General features: G+C 36.5%; 1 protein-coding gene across 16 annotated transcripts in view; it reads left to right on the top strand.

Annotated features, from left to right (window-relative positions):
- Positions 1-585: 585 nt before the first annotated feature.
- The window catches only part of LOC149713162 (uncharacterized), a 44,759-nt gene continuing 20,437 nt past the window's right edge, over positions 586-24,907 (top strand). For 6 of the 16 annotated variants that reach the window (XR_016370771.1, XR_016370757.1, XR_016370764.1 and 3 more), the window contains exon 1: positions 588-24,907. This exon is cut by the window's right edge. The gene's annotated coding sequence lies outside the window, so the exon portion shown is untranslated. The other 10 variants (XR_016370756.1, XR_016370760.1, XR_016370753.1 and 7 more) reach the window with 7 other exon arrangements.

Here is a 24,907-nt window from a genome sequence, read left to right as displayed (position 1 = left end):
TCCGAGATTTTTATCTTGGACAAGAGGCACGTTCCGAGATTTTCTATCTTGGACAAGGGCCACGTTCCGAGAATTTTATCTTGGACAAGGGGCACGTTCCGAGAATTTTATCTTGGACAAGGGGCACGTTCCGAGAATTTTATCTTGGATAAGTGGCACGTTCCAGAATTTTATCTTGGACAAGGGGCACGTTTCTATATTTTTTATCTTGGACAAGGGGCACGTTCCGAGAATTTTATCTTGGACAAGGGGCACGTTCCGAGAATTTTATCTTGGACAAGGGGCACGTTCCGAGAATTTTATCTTGGACAAGGGGCACGTTCCGAGAATTTTATCTTGGACAAGGGGCACGTTCCGAGAATTTTATCTTGGACAAGGGGCACGTTCCGAGAATTTTATCTTGGACAAGGGGCACGTTCCGAGAATTTTATCTTGGACAAGGGGCACGTTCCGAGAATTTTATCTTGGACAAGGGGCACGTTCCGAGAATTTTATCTTGGACAAGGGGCACGTTCCGAGAATTTTATCTTGGACAAGGGGCACGTTCCGAGAATTTTATCTTGGATAAGTGGCACGTTCCGAGAATTTTATCTTGGATAAGTGGCACGTTCCGAGATTTTTATCTTGGACAAGGGGCACGTTCCGAGATTTTTATCTTGGACAAGGGGCACGTTCCGATAATTTTATCTTGGACAAGGGGCACGTTCCGAGAATTTTATCTTGGACAAGGGGCACGTTCCGAGAATTTTATCTTGGAGAAGAGGCACGTTCCGAGAAATCTATCTTGGACAAGAGGCACGTTCCGAGATTTTTTATCTTGGAATACAATAGACTAGATTAATACAATTAAGAAGTTTGGTTTACCATATACGTAGAGTTACAGTGTATTCAAACAGGAATTTCAACGTGGATTATTCCAAAAATGACTGAAGAAATCTCGAAAATGCTGAACAACAGTAGCGTTTCTTCTCGATGATATGTTTGTGAATAGATATCTGTAAACCCAGAGTCCTGGATATTTATTTTTCTCCGAACATTTTACACAAATGTACTGATTAAAATAATGCATTCAAGACTGTGGGCTTACCGATCCGGGTACGAGGCACCAAGAAGTCACTGTAGATTTCCCCAAACTTTGATATGAATGTGGATTACCTGTAAACCCATATTAATTCTTCTCCGAACATTTTACTCAAACGTAGTGATTAAAATATTATATAGAGGGCTTACCAAGAAAACAGCACCAAGAAAGACTGCCAAAACGATTTTACTCGCGCTGATTATTACCGCAATGAGGTAGAAAATCATTGCGTTGATCCTGGGGAAACTCTCAGTGAGGAATGAGTGACTTAACTATGATTTCTTGGGGTATTTATACTAAATCTCTCCAACGTAAAATATACTGTTATTTACCTTTTTTAAATCCTATTCTGGAGATATGCGAAATTAAAAGTTTAGCATTTGCCCCTTGTTATTATGTTAACTATTTTTTATTTGGAACAGGGTGTTGATTTAAATAACGCCTAACCAGATTAATTACAGATTTTAAAAAAAAATAATGTTCATAACATTGCAATGGGACATATTTCGTTTAAATAAAAAATCTTTTTTTCGCTATTATAAAGATATTTCTACCATTGCCTTTACTCTGTGAAAAACCGAAGTGGACGAACTTGTTTTGAGGTAGGATAAGAAATACAGGCCTCCCATCTGGAAGCTGTATTTCCTGAGAAAAACAGAGCTCGTAATTGCATCTCATATATTCAACATGAGTGCTGATTTGTCTTGAGTACAAATCAATATCAAAATGATTTGACATTGGATGTTTGTTATATATTTTATATAAAGTTTTTAGGATAAAATATTTTATGGCTCGCTGGGTCATCTCCTGATCATGCACTAATATATTTTCGTATATTAGCACATGTCGTCCGCAACAAAGAGTGGCACTTTTATGTCAAAACATGTCAGCCATAATCGCGCAAATCAATTTTTGCTAGACCGAATGTAACGTGTCTGTAAGTTGTACCTGTTATTATCGTGAAGCCACGCAGATGTCTTTACAATGTCACTGATAGGAGTAGTTGGAATTGAAAGCACTACTTTTTCAAGGAAGTCAGAGGATAACTTCGAATTCCTACTGCTCCCTCCTTGTTGTTTATTAGTTCCTCGTCCAGAAATTCCCGGATTGCTAGAAAATGCTGCACTACTTTCCTGTCCCTCGGCGAGTCCCCAAGAACGACTGTTGCATTCCAGGATCGTGCCTTCCACATCTCCTTCGTCTCTTGCAACTTTTCCATCGGAGCATAATCTATTCGGAATACATGATTGCCACACTTGGGATCCTGTTTGAAGATAGTACAGGTATCTGTAAGGGTAAAAAGACTGTGTTAAGTTATGATTTATAACACAGTTTAGTTACGTTTACCTTGGCCATATACGGAAATAGTTGAGCAAATTTCCGAGATGTACTTCTCTGAAATCTTTGGTCCAGTTACCTCTACGAGGAACGGATTCGGGCTTAAAGTATTGGTTAATTTGCCCGAATCCGGGGCATCGGCAGAAACTCCGGTACCAAGGGCAGGAGTGGACAACATGGAGGTGGTTGACGTGGTGGCATATGAGGAGAAGGTTAATCTTTACGCTTTTAGCCAAGAGCTCTTGCACCAGTCTCCCCACTCGTCCAGCATCCCCGATGACAAGGATTCTGTTGATCATTCCAGCCTCTCGATAAAATGCTAAAGAGTGTGCTAAGTTCAACACTCGCGAGCTTTGGCCAGAAGGCCCATCCGTCCGGTCTTGGGAGTTTAATTGTACTTGACAGAACTCGAGGAATTTTAGGGTTAATTGGAGTATCTTCTTCATAGATGGTAGATAAATCCATTGGTTTTCTCTTAAAAATCTTATCCAGTTCTTCAACATTTGGGACTCCACTTCCGGGTAGCATTGAGTCAGTCGGTTCAAAAGACTCGAAAAATCGAGCCGCCTCTTTAGCGGCCGCGAAGGTGCATTCGTCGGTGGAGTCAACAGAGTAGTTTCTCTGGAGTCAATGTCGATTTTGGAGGAGAAGTTTCGATGCTGTCTTTGGATAAGGTCCTCTTCGGTATTCCATTGGAAGTCTTCGGTGCTACTTCCGGACTACGACATGTTAGATCTAGTACTTTTTTTCTCAGTTGAACTTGGAATATCCTCCCAGTCGGACATGATCGTCTTGAATGAATTCTACTGCGAAATGTCCGCACTTTTATACAAAACTCACTACTATCCAAGCTCTAAACCTACTCATTTGGACCGGGGGTCGTTTATACTTATGAAAGAAGGGGTTGAGCTTACGTAAACGCGACCGTGAAAAAGGTGTTAAAAAAATCAAACGCAATACGAACTGGACATTGAATTTGTCCAGGATTCTATGCTGTTGAAATAAACGTAACCAGCATAAGTCTTCCAAAGCATACGGTCATAAAGTACTGTATTTGGTGGGGGTTATATTCTATTGGAATGTATTCGTTCCTGTACGCAAAATTAATTTGAGAACCAGTTCTTGTCCGCGTTGGGCTTAAACCACCAGTTAGTGAAGATAACGTCGTTTTGGACTTTAAAAAAACATATGATCAGTGTAATTAGAGCAACTCCTGACATCGGCGTGGAGTATATGGTGGTAGGAATATCTACATTATAGGGATATTTTTATTTAAATAAAAAATATTGGAATTACAAAGTCGAGGACATTATTATTCTCGACACTAATATTTTTCTGACTATATGTAATTAATTTTTTTAAAACAACACCCTGTTCTGAATAATTAAAAAAATTGAAACAAAAGCACGGGTAAATGTTATACTTAAACTATGTATATCTGCAGAATTAAATGTAATTAACAGTATATTTTACGATGGAGAGATTTATTATAAAAAGCAAAAAAAATCTTAAAGAAAGTGTTTGGTCCTTCTGCAAAGAGGAATTTCAATGCGGATTATACCAATAAACCAAACATCTTAAATATTTTAAAGTTCAACCACACTATATTAATTTCATTAAGATATTAGATTTCCAATAACGTCTTGAAGAAATCAGGAACAACTTTGAACATCACTGTCGTTTTTCTCAATGATATGAATGCGAATAGATATTTGTAAATTCACCACCCTAGATATAAACTTTTCTCCGAACGTTTTACGGAAATGTAGTGATTAAAATTATTTATTAAGGGTGGTGGGCCTGCCAGGTGGATGGTACCAAGAAAGACTGCAAAAAGGATCTCGTTCACACTGACTATTAGCGCAAGGAGATTGAACAATCTTTAAAATTTCAACGTTTACCATTATATTGTTTCTACGATTGACTTTTACGAATAAAGGGGTGTATACCTCATGAAAAAGCTTCACTATAGCAGTGTAAAAGACTGCTTCAATAGTCGCGTTTTCATGACATACGCATCCTAAAACATAAGCCGCTTGACAGTAGTAGGGACTATACAGATAGCCACGGATCCAAGATGGCCGCCACCCCAAGATGGCCGCCAGACCCTCATCCACCAAACTTAAACCAAACTTTCCAGACAAGTCCGGACTAGCCCGAGCTCCTGCGTGTTATTTTCAACCCTCCCCCATGACATCAGCTTCTTAACTCAAACCAAAACTAAAACTATATTCAACCTTGACGTCATCCTTTGCCTGCTAATCCGAACCAGCTTTTCTCTCTGTAGGCCTAAAGTTAATAAAAAAACACCCAGATTTTAATACATCAGATATTTACTTTTTATAAGATGTATAGATATGCGTAATAAACAAATACAAAATATATATTACAAAGTAGTCAACGACAAGCAGGGATAAACAAACATGTTTCAAAGAGTTCATTGTTCACCCAGACCCCGTATCGTTATTTGACTCGGAAGCGCGATCGGTGAAGGGACGTTTGGGTTTAGTTTCTAATTGCTTCCGACTTCGGCGCTCAATTTCGTAAAGAGTTAACAAGACGTTGACTATTAACCCATAAACAAAAAAGAAAATGAGGCACTGCATATTGGGCGGGTTACGATAGTAAATGATATTTAAATAGCTAGTACATGATATATATAATATACTAGCGAGTTAAGCGGCATTTCTAATTGGTTCCTACTTGTCTTATTAGGCGGAGCGTAAGTAAAGGGATAATTTCACTGGCTAGGTTAATTAAGGCGGAGCTATACATAATTAACAAATTATATGTAAGAAAATACAAATATACGAATAAAGATTTTTTAATAACATAAAATATATAATATATACAATAAAATTAATACAAAATAACAAAAAATATAAAAACGAAAATATATACATAAAATATGGCCTGAAAAGAGACAGAGGGAACAATCGAATTTGGTCTCTTTTCACGCAACGTTTGTTGCGTGAGTCCAGGAGTGAGTCCAGGATCGTTAAAGAAAGACATCTTCGTAAAAATATTACTATTCTTTTGAAGATAATGACGTAAATGGTTTAAACATAAGAGCGTGGTTAGGCAACTGATAACTTTTTTTTTAAAACACGGCGCTTATATACTAAATATCGAGATTGTCAATGGCTCGATAGGTAAAGGCAGGGTTTACTGTTACGGTAACCAAAAGGTGACGAGTTCGAATCCTGGAAAAGCCACCGAACCATTGACAATCTTTTTGGTGTATAAAATAACGTTAGCCTAAGAAGTCGATGTTAGTTGACAAACAAGCGTTAGTCATGAATGACGACTTTTTTAACTTTAGCGTCCAATACATGTCTAGATATATATCCGAATAATACCCAGTCAAGTTTTAAAAATTATTTGCATCAGCCGTTGAACTTGAGTGGTGATTATGAAGTCGGTTTAGCGGAAATCATTTTTCCAAATCACTGGGTGAATATAAGCGAAGATTTTAACACGCGTCGCCCTTTATATCTTCCACCAAACGGTGGAAGGCGTTTAGCAGCTTGACGCTGTCCCGGTTGTTGGCGTCAATGACTCTTTTGAGTCGCTTATGGGAACACTCCCAGAGCTTATCGGCTTGGGCGTCCTTGATGTCCTTAAATTTATAGACGCTAACGTCTATAAAGTAGTCTCCCTTTCGCGTCGGTACTTTCGTTTCGAAATACTGTCCCTCGCTTCTTAAGCGATAGGATCCCTCGATCCTGTTGACCCCGACGACGTGTTTCTGAAGAACCTCCTGGACGAAGGTCTCGTCGTCGGAGTCGATTAGTACTTCTACCGGTTCGGGTTTTAAAAACTGATGTACTGTACGGCGGCCGCTACTGGATCCTTGTCGAGCACCGGGAGACGATGGTGGCGAATCAAACAGGGATTGCGATAAAGATTGAGATTCAGGACAGTTCATGGTTGCTAGTTCGATTGTGAAAATCCAATGCCGATGCTCGAGCTTTTATACCAAAATGTCAGGGCCATTTTTTTAGAATACAGGCCAGTACATGACGTCCACAACCTACTCTAAAAATTTGGCATAAATTTCTCCAGGAATCAAAATGTGAATGCCACGAAGCTTCAACAATGATTTTCAAGAACTAATTTTTGAAAATTTCTCGGGACAGAAGTTTATTTATTAGTTCATTTTTTAATTCGACTTCAAGCAATTTTTTGGGGATTGTCTACAATTTAGATGAGGCGCAAAAACAGTGGTTCGATATTCTTACGATCATGATCAATTTTAAAAATGTCAGATAGGTTGTATGACCAAATTTCTTTCATTGTTTTTTATTTGCGGAAGAAGCGTATATAATAATTGCGCTTGTCGTCTGTTTCCCAATAAAAACACTCACTTTGAAATCATTGATCATTGTAACAGAACTTCTTACAGTTTACGCAAATACAAAACTGAGAAACTGGAGTTGGTATAGACAGTTTATCCTTTGACTATTCTGTAGTAGCGTTTGTCCCTTGGTAATTAACTCCAAAAATTGGTTTTGTCTAAGACTGAAAATATTATAATATGAGTACTATGAACTCGAGTACTATGGACTATAATATGAGTACTATGAACTCGAGTACTATGGACTATAATATGAGTACTATGAACTCGAGTACTATGGACTATAATATGAGTACTATGAACTCGAGTACTATGGACTATAATATGAGTACTATGAACTCGAGTACTATGGACTATAATATGAGTACTATGAACTCGAGTACTATGGACTATAATATGAGTACTATGAACTCGAGTACTATGGACTATAATATGAGTACTATGGACTATAGCGATTTCGATAAAATCCAAGATGGTGGCCATGACGTCATCACAAATTCAATCCAAAACTTTTCGCGCCAAAATTTAAAATTCACCCAAAAATTACCTGATATTAAGTCGTGCCAAAAATGGTTTTGTCTAAGAGTGAAAAGCATTGGATAGTATAAATAACATAGCTTGGGAAAATAAAATATTATTACTAATAAACAATTAGTATTCACCCTAAAATATAATAATTATGAGTAGTTTTGTCTATACCAATTTTGATAAAATCCAAGATGGCCCCCACATGACATTATCACAAATTCAAGCCAAAACTTTTCGTGCCAAAATTTAAAACTCATTCCAAATTCGCGCTTGCTTGTCCATCTGACCTTGAGCCCTAAATTCCAGCGTGCTATTTCATTTGACTCTACTAATCCCGGGGGAGGGTTCGGTGTAACTGGCCCGGCCGGCCTCGTCTAATTTCCGCTCATAGAGCGAAATTAATTTTTCTCTCAAAAATTTCAAATGATTAGATTTGTTACTAATTGCGCGACGATATTCTTTTGGGTCATATTTTCGAGAAGAATTGAGGCAATCAAACAGCTTGTCGAATTCTATTTGAAAGTTTGCGCTTTATTGGGCTTCGGCTGGAAGCTTTTTCTTCAAAATGAAAAACATGACTCACATAGCAACGTTATGGCTGATCACCTGTGTTGCTAATTTCATTTTCATTTTCGTAAATCCTGTCACATTTAAATGCATCAGTGTCAGGTTGGGTACACTTTTGAAACTTTCCTTTTGAGTCTAAGTAGAAATGCCTATCGATATGAGTCTAAGTAGAAAAGCCTATCTATATGGGTCCAAGAGGCTCAGGCGGATCAAATTAATGCGTCGTGATTCTCCAAATTGTTCCGAATGTTTTTATTATATGAGAAGGACTATTTTTTATGTGTATTCCGATGATTACCGAATGGCTTACTCGATTTCCGTGATTACAATTAGATTAGGTGGGTTCGATAATCTTTACACAGATTTTTCCGTTATTGCTGCAGATTACTTGCTGATTCCTGTTTGAATTACAATGAATTCCGGTTATTTTTTGGTGTATGCCATAATTACCGTTGGATTCTTCGTGAATAACGACGAATGCAGTGTTTATTTCCATTTAAACTTATTACAAATTTATATTTTAAATTTTCAAATTCCTCAATTATGTGTGATTACTACACGAAATGTGTGATTACCGGGGGTGATTACAAAATAGTCCTAGTACATCATGCGATTATTTTCGATTTCCTCAAGATTGTACACCTAATTGTTTAAGTGTACCGATTGATAATTTAAAAAAGTCAATCATTTGACCACTCGTAACAAGGGCATATGTCTTTTACACGATATTTAAATTCACCGCAAAGAGTAAAAAAGTTCCGTGCCTCAAGCAGATACCGATTTTCGCTATAAGTGGCAAATCTGACATATTTTTTACACTGAACTAGAACACATTTTCTAAATTGGTCACAGTCGCGCGTTGTACAGAAGTAATTCAATTGTCCATAGTTGGGCACGTCCTTCAGTGTGCCTTCACAATGCGGACAATAAAGATGACCGTTACGGGGCATGGGGGCATAACCTTGCTCCTTAATGATCTCCACAAAGCTATCTACACAGGCCCTAAATTATTTATCACAAAAGTTTTGAAATGAAAGAAATACATACAAAATATTTATATCAAAATATTACTTACATTTTTTGAATTGAAGTACTCCAAAGACGGATCAGAATTCCTAATAAAAAAAATATTTCACCACAACTGTACAAGTTGAAAAGTAAACAACCAGTTCTTCTATTGTCATTTCTGCGTATTTCAAATTGACAACTTCAAGCACGGTTTTAAATTGCGGGTTGTTGCAACGTATGTATCTTGTTTGTAAATTATACCTGTTTTGGTCATGCAACCAAGCTGAAGTCTTAACAATATCTGTTATTGGCGTTGTTGTATGGAAAGTACTACTCTCTCAAGAAGGTCGTTTGATAATTTCGAGGTACGACCGACACTTCCGGATTGTTTATTAATTCGGCGTCCAGATACTCCTTGATCGCTAGAAAGTGGCTAAGGACCTTCTTGTCCCGTGGAGAGTCCCCAACTACAAGATTTGCATTCCACTGTCGGGCTTTCCACATTTCCTTTTCCTCCATAAGGTTCTCCCTCAGTGCATAATCGATCCGGAATATGTGTCTTCCAAGATTTTCCTGCTGCTTGAAAGTAGTACAAGTACCTGAAGCATACAAAGACTGTGTAAGGTAAAATTATTACATAATCATTGTAAGCTTACCGGGGTCATATACGGAAATACTGGAGCAAATTGTCGAGGTGTTGCTTGGCAAAGTCTTTGGTCCATGTACTTCTACGTGGAATGGATTCGGGCTTGAAGAATTCGTTGATCTGGCCGAATCCGGGACATCTGCAGAAGCTCCTGTACCATGGGCAGGAATGGACGATGTGCAAGTGGTCGACATGGTGGCAAATGAGCAAAAGGTTGATTTTAGAGCTTTTCGCCAGGAGTTCAGGCTGGGCACACTTTTGAAACTTTCCTTTTGAGTCAAAGTAGAAATGCCTATCGATATGAGTCTAAGTAGAAAAGCCTGTCTATATGGGTCCAAGAGGCTCTGGCGGATCAAATTAATGCGTCGTGATTCTTCAAACTGTTCCGAATGTTTTTATTATATGAGAAGGATCATTTTTTTTGGGTGCATTCCGATGATTACCGAATGGCTTCGTCGATTTCCGTGATTACAATTAGTTTAGGTGGGTTCGATAATCTTTACACAGATTTTCCCGTTATTGCTGCATATTACTTGCTGATTCCTGTTTGAATTACAATGAATTCCGGTGATTTTTTGGTGAATGCCATAATTACCGTTGGATTCTTCGTGAATAACGACGAATGCAGTGTTTATCTCCATTTAAACTTATTACAAATTTATATTTTAAATTTTCAAATTCCTCAATTATGTGTGATTACTACACGAAATGTGTGATTACCGGGGGTGATTACAAAATAGTCCTAGTACATCATGCGATTATTTTCCATTTCCTCAAGATTGTACACATAATTGTTTAAGTGTACCGATTGATAATTTAAAAAAGTCAATCATTTGACCACTCGTAACAAGGGCATATGTCTTTTACACGATATTTAAATTCACCGCAAAGAGTAAAAAAAGTTCCGTGCCTCAAGCAGATACCGATGTTCGCTAGAAGTGGCAAATCTGACATATTTTTTACACTGTACTAGAACACATTTTCTAAATTGAATTCCCAATAAACAAAATATTTCACCACAATTGTATTATCGCAACTACTATCTGTACTATTTAAATTGGAACTTATATATAATACATAATTACGCAAAGTGGACAATCTGACATATTTTTTACATTGTTCTAAAACGCACCTCCTAAATCGGTCACAGTCGCTCTAGTACAGAAATAATTTAATTGCCCGTATTCAGGCACGTCTTTCAGCGTGCCGTCACAGTGTGGACAGTAAAGATGACCAGTACGAGGAGACGGTACGACCGTTCGATGCCGCTAACACCTACGACGTGTTTGTTTAACCCGGCCTGCACGAACGTCTCGTCGTACGAATCTATCAATACCTCCGGGGGCGCCGGTCTTAAGAACTGGTCCAGCGTGCGCCGGCCGCGGCTTGTGCTGGGTGGGAGGTCCGGAGGAGATGGCGGAGTGTTTAATAGACTTGGATTCTTGGTATTGACTCATTGCTACTTCGATTGTGAGAATCTAGTGCAGTCACAGTGTGGACAGTAAAGATGACCTGTACGGGGCACGGGGGCAAAAATCTATCGACACAGGCCCTAAGCTATTTACCACAAAGACTTCACGATCGATGGTACTTTTCAAAGACTTTAAAGGTTTCCACGATTCTTGATTCAGGGAAAATCCGCAAACGGAAGAGTATATAATGTGATAGTTATGATTCGCTCCGCGAACTTATTGTCTACGGTCCAGCAGTGAGACACTCTAGCAGAATATTATCTTCACTCATCCAAGTGTGAAACCATTCAGATTCCCCATCGAAGTGAGAATCAATTTCGAGTTGCACCTTAGTAGTATATACCCTCTGATCGTGACACACATGCCCTTAAACGTACGCTGCTTGACTCGAATGTTGACATTTGGAAAGTTCATTAGGATATTATTTATGTAAACTTCCTAGTTTACATTCCGTAGCCAAGACGTGACTTCCACAATCTCTGGTGTCGATAGAGGTCAAATCTTTCCACCTACCAATTCCACCACCAAGATACTTTAACAATGTTGTTAGCCCACAAGTTTTTTAACATTTCACTACGCACAAGTTGAGCAATAGCATACTTCGATATTCTATTGTTTCCCGCAAACTTCATACGATTGTCTTCTATTTCCATTAGACATAATGTACCTAACCGAGGTATCGCGTTTGCAGCTTGTGATTTAATATCAAAAGGTTTGTTACAAACGTTACTCGCAAACCGATGATTAACATTGCAACGTGATTCAATATCAAAAACTTCGTTACCCCCGAAATTCGCAAACCCACGATTCATCTTTGAAAAAACGTATTTTTTTTCACCAAAGGTAAAAGATGGTTCACTATCTTGCAAATCCTCGTATGAATAATTGATGGCGTCCTTTAAAAATATCTTGTTTCTGTGGTTATACACGATACCGTCAAAGTTGTTCCAAATTATTCCTTCGGTAATACACGGGAACGGTAAAACAGAAAATCTAGTTTTAAAAGTGTTCAAGGTGGTTTTTAAATCACGCCAAGAAAATTTCAAGCACCGCACAGCTTCACTCGTAACACCAATATACAATAGTTTTAAAAAAGTTAACGTAAAACGTTTAAAAAAAATATTGTTTCTGCGTTTGGTTTTATAGATTAAGGGTGGGTTTAATTCATATAACAGTTTCACTACAGTGGTGTTGAACACTCGTCTGATCATGACAAACGTATCCTAAAAAACGAACGCATGTTGACAACGAAAATGTTGTTTTTTGTAATACTTGTGAACACGACCTAATTTACATGTAGTAGTCGGTACGTGCTGTCCACAATTTACCGTACCAATTTGATTTAGATATCTCCAAGAATCAAAGTGAGAAAACCAAGACGTTTCAACGATAATGTTATCAAAACTATTTTTTAAAATTTCACGGGACAGAAGTTTGTGTTTATTTTTGAATCTCCGATTTTTTACGATTTTTCTCAATTTCGATTAGACACAATGTACCTAACCAAGGCACAATATTATTACAACCGTGATCAACTTTTAAAATGTCGGATACGTTTTATGATGAAATCTCTTTCATTTTTGCTTGCGGAAAGAGCTGAGATAATAATTTGGTTGTCTTCCGTTTCCCAATATAAACACTCACTTTGTTCTCTTTGAGCTTTGTAACAAAATGTTTTACAGTTTATACAAAAAAAAACTATCGTCCACCGCGGTGTAACTACTGTCAATATTCTCGATTAACACTTTCCGTACTGTTTATAAATGGCTTTCTTAAATTTATCGCAGTTATTGTTTACACAGTAATGAATTTCGCCACCAATAGACGAAAAACTGGCAATTTCGTCTTGATAGAAAAAACGACAGATTATATCTTGACCACTTTGTAACACAGTTTGTCCTGTTGTATTTAATTCCAAAAATTGGTTTTCGTTTAAGACTGAAAATTATTAGATACCATTAATAATATAGCTTGCGAAAAATATCTTTACTAGAAAAACTATTTAATATGTATCCCAACGGTAATTATTATTGAACCCCAACGCTAATTATTATGGAACCCAACGCTAGTTATTATATGTTGTGCCTACTCTAGTGCGTGTTTATATCCTACCGTCCGAGTCTCGTGTGAACATTAACTGGCTAAATGCCCAGCGCTTTCGTCAACGTATCCTGGAATTTGAAAGAAAAAACTTTTTATAAAAACAAACCTTGGGTAAAAGGTTCTTTTTATATATTGTTATTATAATTGGGATTATCGGTTACTAATTTGCTTATAACTTCATCGAGAATTTTTCGAAAAATTCGAAAAAAATCTCTCGTTGGAATGTCGTCCAAATTTTTAAAAGCTATACGCAAATCGATTTGTTTACATTGCCATTTGCGACTCGTTTTGTCTATCTGCCGCTCAATTGAATAGAACCGGTTTACCTGCGCGTGTTCTTCTTCCCTATCGCTACCCTCCGAGTCGCTGCCGCTGCTGCTGCTGCTCATTTTTTAAATTTCTACCAAAAAAGAAAAAAAAATTGGAAAAAACTTGGTTTTGCAAATTCATTGTTAAATAGATACGTACTTTACTTGGCGGCTGCTGCGTGGCCTCCGCGTCGCCCTTTATATCTTCCACCAAACGGTGGAAGGCGTTTAGCAGCTTGACGCCGTCCCGGTTCTTGGCGTAAATGACTCTTTTGAGTCGCTTGTGCGAACACTCCCAGAGCTTATCAGCTTGGGTGTCCTTGATGTCTTTAAATTTATAGACGCTAACGTCTATATAATAATCGCCCTTTTGCGTTGGCACTTTGGTCTCAAAATATTGACCCTCGCTTCTTAGACGATAGGACCCCTCTATGCCGTTTACCCCGACGACGTGTTTTTGAAGGACCTCCTGCACGAAGGTTTCGTCGTCGGAGTCAATGAGTACTTCGACGGGTTCGGGTTTTAGAAACTGGTTGATAGTCCGCTTTCCCTTGCTAGTGCTCGGCCTTGTAAAAACGTCCGGCGAGGAAGGAGGAGTACTTATCAAAGACTGTGATTCTTGGTATTTACTTATGATAAACGATGTTTCGATTAACAATGTAGTTAACGATATTTCACGTCTCAATCTCGCCTTCGATGCTAGAGATGTACTTTCGTTTATTTGAACTCAGATTCAAAATAAGAAAACTTTATATATTAAATATTTTTTAAGTCGATTTTAATTTTTTTATTTTATATTGAACTACATACAGCCGTATCTTGTACATTGATTGTTTTTACAAAATACGATCGTTTTACTTCTACATACTGTCACCCTGATGTGGCTCACATAGTTGCAGTAAAAACACATCAAAACGTCGCCCATTTTGGGCACTCGGCAATGTTCAATTTGGGCGACTTGGCTCCCGTTGTAGACACTGCAAAAGTTAAAAAACTTATCAATTTTGAATCCAATGAAATTTTCTAATTGCTTCAACTTGGACTAGAAATATATCGTAAGCTAAATCTATTTAACCACTGAACTAACACGAGAGTTTAAATTAAAGTGTTCGGAAAGTTAAAAATAGACTGTACTCAGGTCCTATAGGTGTTTGCGCTCCTGTATCAGGTCCTATAGGTGTTTGCGCTCCTGTATCAGCTCTCTCAGCTCTCTGAAGGTCCCTTAACTCTTCCGGCCCATTGAACTCCTCAAATCTGTCCTCGCTAAATTATCATTAGTATCGCAATCAGTTACAGATTTAATTGTAGAGATAAAGCAAACAATATACAATAGGAGGACGCCGGCGATAAATTCTCCACAAACTCTCGAAGAATTTCGTCCCCTCGCAGAATGGGATGTACAATCTGCGTTCCCCGCCTAATGTATAGCTGTATTATTTTAAAACTTAAAATTTCTTTACTCACAAAGAGATTGATTGGGTGGAAGAGCTAATAGTGAAATAAATATGGGGATATTTCATAGATAATAATAAACCCTACACCTTCAGTACATAAGTTATCCCCTTACAAGATTTAGTAAATAATTGTTAGAAATATTTTAAACTTGCCATTCATTTGATTGAATATTAGACATTTTTATTTATTTCAGAGTTGGTAAATATACTAGAGAAAGAATTTGTGATGAAATATACTGATTTTCTTTAGCTTATATACCCTTTGAAAAACCCTGAGGTATAATAAAATACTAGTTCTAACTTAAATTAACTGGAGTTCTTATATGAATAAAGATTTTTTAATAACAATACCAAATAATATTTACAATAAAATAATACAGAGTAACAAGAATATATAAAAACAAATATATTTACATAAAAAACCCACCACCATTAAAAAAAGTGTCTAGACACCGGTAGAGCCGAACCCCCCCACTGTCACGAGACGTGGGATCAGAGTCTAGAAAGAACATAAAAAACGTGTTACATGCTGAATCCTAAATTAAAACTATATTATTTACCGCCACTTCCACCGGTCATAATAATAGAACCGTCTCAAAATATTGGCCCTCGCTACTAAGACGGTAGGACCCCTCAACGCCGTTTACTCCGACGACGTGTTTTTGTAAAACCTCCTGAACGAAGGTCTCGTCGTCGGAGTTTATTAGGACTTCGACGGGCTCGGGTTTTAGAAACTGGCTGATAGTTCTCTTTCCCTTACTAGTACTTGGGGTGTTAAAAGCGTCTGGCGAAGATGGTGGCGTATTGAGTAGACTCTGGGACTCTTGATATTTACTCATTTTCAATGCTGGTTCGATTGTGAGAATCTAGTGCCGATGTCCGAGCTTTTATACGAAAATCTCAGGGCCATTTTTTAGACTACAGGCCCAAACATGTTTTTTTTATTTTTAAAATTTTTTTTGTTACCTGTCGCAGAGACCTTTTTTATAACACTCCCTCCTTTGAGGGGTTAAAAAAACACAACCTCATTTTACTTTCATTAATATTTACTTATGATAAACGATGTTTCGAGTAACAATGTAGTTAACGATATTTCGCGTCTCAATCTCGCCTTCGATGCTAGAGATGAACTTTGGTTTATTTTATCTCAGATTGAGTGTTTATTTTATCTCAGATTGAGTGTTTATTTTATCTCAGATTGAGTGTTTATTTTATCTCAGATTGAGTGTTTATTTTATCTCAGATTGAGTGTTTATTTTATCTCAGATTGAGTATTTGCAATCAAAATGTACAGGGTCAATATATTTTTAAATCTAAAATAAGAAAACTTTATATATTAAATATTTTTATGTCGATTTTAATTTTTTTATTTTCTATTGAACTACATACAACACACCATGCCTGATGTTATAAATAATACAGCCGTGTCTTGTACATTGATTGTTTTTACAAAATACGATCGTTTTACTTCTACACACTGTCACCCTGATGTGGCTCACATCGTTGCAGTAAAAACACATCAAAACGTCGCCCATTTTGGGCACTCGGCATTGCCCAATTTGGGCGCCTTGGCTCCAGTTGTAGACACTACAAAAGATAAAAAACTTATCAATTTTCAATCCAATGAAATTTTCTAAATCTATTTAACCACTGAACTAACACGAGAGTTTAAATTAAAGTGTTCGGAAAGTTAAAAATAGACTGTACTTAGGTCTTATAGGTGTTTGCGCTCCTGTATCAGCTCTCTGAAGGTCCCTTAACTCTTCCGGCCCATTGAACTCCTCAAATCCGTCCTCGCTAAATTATCATTAGTATCGCAATCAGTTATCGATTTAATTGTAGAGATAAAGCAAACAATATACAATATGGGGACGCCGGAGATAAATTCTCCACAAACTCTCGAAGAATTTCGTCCCCTCGCAGAATGGGATGTACAATCTGCGTTCTCCGCCTAATGTATAGCTGTATTATTTTAAAACTTCTTTACTCACAAGAGATTGATTGGGTGGAAGAGCTAATAGTGAAATTTTAAAATTTTTTAAAATTTTAAAAATCTCCGGGGATTTTTAAAATTTTTTTGAAAAAAATTCATGCATTTCCTATAAAATTTCAACACCTTTTGAATGTCAGAATCTTAATGCAGAATGTCACGTTAATGAATCTGATAACGCAACGTATTATTGCCAATTTCCCATTGGTTTGATCCCTGATCCCGATTTGTAGTGCGTCGATATATGCGAAATCGAGGGAGATGATAATTGTTCCGACATCAAAACCGTTTGCAGCCCCAAATCTTCCAATAACAGTACTTATAAATGCGAGTGTTACCCGGGATTGGTCTTAAGTGAAAACGGACAATGCAAGGATGTTTGCGAACGAGAGGGGAAGGAAATTTGCGCCAAAAAATAACGCGCAAGATAGTTCCAAATACACTTGCAAATGTAATGAAGGAAAAAAAGTCATGCAAAATCTTTGCCAATTTTTAATTTTTTTTTAAAAAAAATGCATGCTTTTATTATAAAATTTTAACACCTTAACGAACGAACCCTATTGAATACAAATGTTCCATTAACATAGAACGTATTTTATCAAATTGAATTTAGTTGTTTTTGTACTTCTAAGTGTCAGAAGAAGTACTAGTATATTTGAAAAAAAATTGTTACACCCGAGTCAGCAGCACGGTCTAAACTAGAACAAATTTACAAACATTCGCTGGCGTGAAAAGGCCTGAAGTATTACCTAAATTTTGCCCTAGATAACTGACCAATTGTGAACTGAATTCAAATTTTGAAGCGTGAAAAGCTTTCTAAATGAAATCCATTGTTAATATTTAATTTTTCCAGCATCGAAATAATTTAGACCAAGTTGACCTCGCTTAAATTATTGAATGCAATTCGTTACGGAGTGTAGTTCCAAGTTGTTTCTCCCCGAAAGAGAATCATTAGGCTTGTTTTAATTGCTTATTTTGTTGCTTAAACTGTAGATTTTTTAAAACGTTTTCTAATGTGCTGGGTGAAAATGCTAACGGTTAAGCTGTGTTATGTCGTCCAGTATTTATAAATGGCTGTAATATTATCCGCTTATGAAATCATCACACGAGACACTACATTCTATCGCATTACTACTCTTGTAAAATGGCGTCTTTCTTTGAAAATCGACAGTTTTAAGGTGGGGGGATATCGGAAAAATTCAGCAAAGGAAGATCGTTTTATAACGTACTATACCATTTTTTATTTCACAATAATAATTTCCATTAAATATTTTTGGTTAATTTAAATTTTTAAGCGGGTTGAAATTTAATAAGAAAAAAATTGACAGCTATTAAAAGATATTTTTAATCAAATACTTTCTTAAACACTTTAGGCTAAACTAATTTCCAAACATTTCTTTAAAAAATAAGAACAGGTTTTTTAAAGACCTCTTGCCTGTTCCCTCTATTCAGAGATTATTAAAGGTTTTTTAAAACTCCCAGACATTAAGATCTGTCTTATTTAAAAGTAAACTTTAGTGCGATTATTTTATTTTTGAGGTCTGTCTTATTTAAAAGTAAACTTTAGTGCGATTATTTTATTTTTGAGGTTATCAAGGTAATTTAGATAAGAATTAATACGTCTTGAATCAATATGAACCTTTTTTTAATGTATACATTTGCATGTCAAAATACAATAATTAAAATAATAAAACCATATTTTATAAATAATTTATTTTAAAACTAATGTATTTTAATCACTAACAAAAAAATATATTTTAAAACTAATGTATTTTAATCACTAACAAAAAAATATATTAAATAACTAAAAAAATTAACATAGAAAAATAAAATATTAAATAACTAAAAAAATTAACATAAAAAATAAAATATAAAATTAATCAAAAAATAAAAACATCTGCATCCTTGTGTTGAGACTCAACCTAAATTTTACACAAAAACATTCAGTCAAAAATTTACACTTTTTAAAACGAATAATAGTACCAATTGAGAATTACCCCTCAATCACAGGACCACTCGTAACAGGGGCATATGTCTTTTACACGGTACTTAAATTCACCGCAAAGTGAACAAAAGTTCCGTGTGCTAAGCAAATGCCGCTGGTCGCTACGCGTGGCAAAACTGATATATTGTTTACACTGCACGAGAACGCATTTTCTAAAATAATTACAGTCGCGCGTCGTGCAATAGTAATTTAATTGGCCATAGTCGGGCATATCCTTTAATGTCCCTTCGCAATGTGGACAATAAAGATGCCCGTTACGGGGCATGAGGGCAGAGCCTTGCTTCTTAATAACGTCCACAAAGCTCTCGACGCTAGCCCTAAATTATCACCAAAGTTTTGAAAAGAAATACATACAAATATATTTATATCAAATATATTACTTACATTTTTTTGGAGAATAAAAGCGCTTCAAAGACGGATTAGAATTTCTAATAAAAAAAATTTCACCACAATTGTATTATCGCAGCTACTTTCTGAACTATTTAAACTGGAACTTATATATAATTACGCAAAGTTAATTATAACCCTATTCTAATATACTACAGAATAGATTAACAGCCTTAATATTAAAAAACATATAATTCGGGTAATTAGCAAAACTAAGGACCAGTTTGATATTGTAATTCTTGAGCTCACTGTTTGTCTTTATTCGCCGGCCGCTTTAAATCTTCACCGTCGCTTGACCATTCAATTATTTTAAATCAACGTTACTAAAAAGGGTAACGCGTCGCTGTCGATCAGTCCTTGCATAATGTCTGATAATGTTAAACACCAGGTGGTATTGCAATATAGGCGAGCTACGCCCGCTATATACATGGCTTTCTTTAAATACCATCTAGCTAAGGACTGTCGAAAGTGAGTCTTTTCTTTAGGGCACGGTCTATTTATCCTCGTGAGTTGCAGCAAGCATAGTTTAAAACACATGTCTAAGACACGTCTATAGAACGTTTCTTCGTGAAAACAATATCCCCCGTAATACCAATAACGCGCCGCACATTTCACCGAAGCGTGATGTATGGCCCCGTACGGACACTCTATTTTAGAAAAGGTTTGCGGAGGAACTATCCACGCTGTAAATCTACTCATTCGGACCGGGCTATCGTTTTGGGGGTTGTTTATAGTCGTAAAAGATTGGGTTACGCTGACAAAAACGCGACAGTTAAAAAGGTGTTTAGAAATTAAACGCAATGCAAACTGGACATGGGGTTTTTCCAGGATTCTATGTTGGCGAAATAGTCTCAACCAGCATAAATCCTCCAGCGCATTGAAGGTATAATCAACTGCCATATCGTATTGTATTTCGTAGCTTTCTATTCTATCGCGTTCTTTTTGCTCCTGTATGCAAAATGGGTTTGAAAAGCAACATTTGTCCGCGTTGGGGCTAAACCACCAGCTAGTAAAGATACCATCGTTTTCGACTTTAAAAAACATATGGTCCGTGTAATTGGAACAACCTCTAACGAGAGCGTGGAGTAAATTCGCGTCAGGTCTATAATGGTGATTATAGACGTCTTGAATCGTAAACACTAGGAAAGAGGCATTGTATGCCCCTGGCACCCTACGCCAAATGTTCCTTTTCTGAGCGTCCGTTAAAGTATTTTTATCCCAAACATCTCTAAATAAATCATCCCAAGTAAAATCCTTTAAATCAGGATTGTCATAGAGCTTTCTATTCACCCTCCATATCATCGAGCGACCGCAAGGAATTAAAATAGACATTACTTACAAGTGTTTAAGAGCTTGTAAAGCGAAAGAGAGCGTCTAGAAAATTTTCGAATGAAGAAAGTAACGAGACTCTGGTCTTTAAATACTCAAAAAATTGATATTATTTACGCCCCAAAAATACATTTTTATTTATTGTGGAGTTGATACTAAAGATTATAAAGGATGTGCCATACCTGCCTATATAAAAAATACCCCTATCAACTGCCATATCGTATTGTATTTCGTAGCTTTCTATTCTATCGCGTTCTTTTTGCTCCTGTATGCAAAATGGGTTTGAAAAGCAACATTTGTCCGCGTTGGGGCTAAACCACCAGCTAGTAAAGATACCATCGTTTTCGACTTTAAAAAACATATGGTCCGTGTAATTGGAACAACCTTTAACGAGAGCGTGGAGTAAATTCGCGTCAGGTCTATAATGGTGATTATAGACGTCTTGAATCGTAAACACTAGGAAAGAGGCATTGTATGCCCCTGGCACCCTACGCCAAATGTTCCTTTTCTGAGCGTCCGTTAAAGTATTTTTATCCCAAACATCTCTAAATAAATCATCCCAAGTAAAATCCTTTAAATCAGGATTGTCATAGAGCTTTCTATTCACCCTCCATATCATCGAGCGACCGCAAGGAATTAAAATAGACATTACTTACAAGTGTTTAAGAGCTTGTAAAGCGAAAGAGAGCGTCTATAAAATTTTCGAATGAAGAAAGTAACGAGACTCTGGTCTTTAAATACTCAAAAAATTGATATTATTTACGCCCCAAAAATACATTTTTATTTATTGTGGAGTTGATACTAAAGATTATAAAGGATGTCGCCATACCTGCCTATATAAAAAATACCCCTATAGTTTAATATTAATATACAATTATTTAAATTTAGATCATATTAAAAAAACCATTTTTCTCCCTCCCAAAATAATTACTTTTAACCTTCATTAAAATTTTTTCTTTATATAATGCGATCTTATGTGAATTATTCAAATTAAATTATTCAGAACACGCCCAAACAAGCTTTTGCATACGAATAATATTTGTCCCCTCGGGCTTCTATCAAAGTAACTCCTTTTTAACCTTTTATATAACACGATCTCTTTGAATTATTTGTATACGAAAAAAAAAACTTAGACCTTGGAGAGATTTCTAATTTTATGCCTAATTGACTTTTTGCTATTTATTGAATTTTAGAATCTTGAAAGTATTGGCTTATTCAAATTTAATTATTCGAAACACACCCAAACAAGCTTCTGCATACAAAAAAAGATTTATAATAAGTCCCTATATTTGCATCGAGGTTTAAAAAAATTATATCAAACTGAAAATCTTCACCATTAAAGACAAAGTCCCGACTAGATTGCGTTACTCTATAGATTGTGCGGATAATTCGCTTACTGGTGAATTTATCAATTTTTATAAATTTAATATTAACGGGGGTCGTCAATCCGGGGGAGCCTAAAACAAATCGAACCCGATTATACCCGGGGTTCTCGGTTACTAATTTGCATATAACTTCGTCGAGAATTTTTCGAAAAATTCGAAAAAAATCTCTTGTTGGGATGTCATCCAAATTTTTAAAAGCTATACGCAAATCGATTTGTTTACAGTGCCACTTGCGACTCGTTTTGTCAATCTGCCGCTCAATTGTGTAGAAACGGTTTACCTGCGCGTTTTTCTCTCCCTCACTACCCTCCGAGTCGCTGCCGCTGCTGCTGCTGCTGCTCATTTTTTAAATCTCTATCAGAAATAAAAAGAAATTAGAAAAAAAATTTGGTTTGTAAATTTATTGTTAATAAGATACTTACTTTGCTGGGGGGCTGTTGTTTGGCTTCTTCGTCTTGTTTGACGACCTCCACCAGCTTCTTGAAGGCGTTAAGGAATTTAACGCCCTCTTTGTTGTTTTTTTTAAGACTGTTTTCAGTCTTTTGTGATCGCACTCCCAGACCTTATCAGGCTGGGAGTTTCTAATGTCCGGAAACATATAGACCGCGACGTCTACGTAAAAATCCCCCTGGCGTGGGGGGACTTTTGTCTCGAAGTACTGCCCTTCTTTTCTGAGGCGAAAGGAGCACTCAATACCACTGGAGCCGACGATGTTTTTGTGCAGGACTTCCTGCACAAATGACTCGTCGTCCGAGTCTATCAGTATCTCCGGGGCAGCTGGTCTTAGAAAATGGTCTAAGGAATGACGACCGCTACTCGGTCCTGGTCGAGCACCGGGAGACGTTGGCGGTGAATCGATAAGTGACTGGGAGAGGGACTGTGATTCCTAATACTTGTTCATTGTTGATAGTTCGATTGTGAAAATCCAATGCCCATGCTCGAGCTTTTATACCAAAATCTCAGGGCCATTTTTTTTAGAATACAGGCCCAGACATGGTTTTTTATAACACAACCTTATTCTACTCTTATTAAGAGTATAAAAAAATATAATTATGTCTGATACGCAATTTTTTAATTTAACCTAAAATACATTTTTTTATTGCGGAGTTGATACTAAAGATTAAATAGGACATTAATATATCTATCTATATAAAAAATAACCTCTCTAGTTTAATATTAATATACATTTATTTAGATTTAAATCATGTTAAAAAACAATTTCCGTCCCTCTCAAGGTAATAGTTTTAACCTTCACTAATAAATTGTTTTTCTTATATAAAGCGATCTCGTGAGAATTATTCAAATTTAATTATTCGAAACACGCCTAAACAAGCTTTTGCATACGAATAATATTTGTCCCCTTGGGCATCTATCAAAGTAACTCCTTTCTAACCTTCGCTTAAGGGTTTTTTTATATAACACGATCTCGTTTGAATTATTTAAAACATGCCTAGACAACTTTTTTGCATACGAAAAAAAAAAACTTAGACCTCGGAGAGATTTCTAATTTCCATGCCTATATATCTAATTAACTTTTTGCTTTTTATTGAATTTTAAGAATCTTGAAAGTATTGGCTAGACACTATTAGATTTGACCTCGCTAATTTAGTATATAAGCCCTGTGTTTCAAAATGAAAGTTATCAGTTGTTTAACAACGTTATCTTTCTAAAGACTTAAAAAGTACCTCTTTAAAATGTCTTTTTCCAACGCATCTCGTTTGCCCTGCCTGCCTGTCAACAAAATCCATCCGGCAGCGCTTACTCCCCGTCGTGCCACTCCCCAGTCGGCCGGACTGGACTTATATTGTCCAGTCGATACCGTAATTGACCCTCACGGTATCAAAATTTTGTCGACTGGGTTAGGCGTTATGCTGCCGGCGGACAGCTACGGCCGCATTGTTGGCCGTAGCAGCTTGACGGCCCAAGGGCTGTTTGTTGCCGAGGGGACGATAGGTATGTTTATTAGGTATTTTATAATGCCCAAAAGTATAATATTTCTTAACAATAATAGACTCCGACTATCGTGGCCCCCTAAAAGTGGTCATTGCCAACGTCGGGGACACCGCCTACACTGTTCGGCGTGGCGATAGAGTCGCCCAATTGATAGTTACCCCGGTTATATTGCTAAGACCGGTGGAAGCGGCGGTAAATATTTTAACTGGAGTTATTTCAGTTATTTCGAAAGTGTAATTCAATTTTACTATAGTAAAAACGAATCCACCCCTTGACAAGAGAAAAGGCGGTTGGTTTTATGCAGAATACCAAATTAAAGAATTTATTTTGAAAGCTGAGAAGGTAAAAAATTTATTTGACCCTTGACATAAGAAAAGGCGGTTGATTTTATGGGGAATAATAAATTAAAGAATTGATTTTGATAGCTGACAAAGAAAATTATTTTATGAAAGTAATTACAATGTTGCAGTTATAATAAAGTTTTTATCATATTTTATATTGCAATTAAACTAAAAATATGTATAATTTAACACAGGTTTAGCGAAGTATTTTAATAATATCTTTTGATTACAGATTTTTACGAAAAAAATACTTTTAATGGATTTAATTCCAAACCAACCGCTAACATTGACAGCTTTAGCCATGGACTATATCGAATCAAATAAAATTACGCATTACGGTTATTTGCAAGAAGACGCTTTAAATATCCTATCCTTAGAATATCACAATATATTGTTGAAATATTCGACAAAATATTCATCAATATCGAATATATTTTTTGGTCGTCAATCAGTGCTAAAAATTGATTTGCGCGATTATGGCAGACATGTTTTGACATCAAAGTGCTACTCTCGCGCGCATCATAAACACCAGAATTGTTGCGGACGACATGTGCTAATATACGAAAATATATAAGTGCATGATCAGGAGATGGCTCAGGGAGCCATAAAATATTATATCCTAAAAACTTTATTTAAAATATATAACAAACATCCA

The sequence above is a fragment of the Phalangium opilio genome, unplaced genomic scaffold, assembly GCF_054372755.1.
Source record: "Phalangium opilio isolate 3A_F unplaced genomic scaffold, DU_Popi_V2 ptg000009l_1, whole genome shotgun sequence".
NCBI classification, from domain to species: domain Eukaryota; kingdom Metazoa; phylum Arthropoda; class Arachnida; order Opiliones; family Phalangiidae; genus Phalangium; species Phalangium opilio.
Note: the sequence above shows the minus strand (reverse complement) of the source record. Positions and strands in the feature narration are given on the sequence as shown.